This window comes from Octopus bimaculoides, chromosome 16 (genome assembly GCF_001194135.2).
Source record: "Octopus bimaculoides isolate UCB-OBI-ISO-001 chromosome 16, ASM119413v2, whole genome shotgun sequence".
NCBI lineage: Eukaryota > Metazoa > Mollusca > Cephalopoda > Octopoda > Octopodidae > Octopus > Octopus bimaculoides.
Window position 1 is genome coordinate 38,280,054 of NC_068996.1, and position 411 is coordinate 38,280,464.

Below are 411 nucleotides of genomic sequence, written 5' to 3' on the forward strand. Positions count from 1 at the left end.
TTCAGTTTCCGTCTAACAAATCCACTCACAAGGCTTTGGTAGGACCGAGGCTATAGTAGAAGACACTTGCCCAAGGTGCCACGCAGTGGGAATGAACCAGGAACCATGTGGTTGGTGAGCAAGCTACTTCCCACAGACACAGACACAAACAGACAGACAGACACACACACACACACACACACACACACACACACACATATAGATAGATAGATAGATAGATAGATAGATAGATAGATATATGCTTGCTCCCATCTGTGTAGATACAACTGAATTGCATTAAAACTAGTCCAAATTTTGTGCTACACAAGAAAAAGGGGCTTCCTTTTGAGCTCATCGTTATTACCGAATATAGACCCTAAAATATTTATAATAAACTGCAGTAGGTTTCGCAAAAATATCATTATGGCTAAT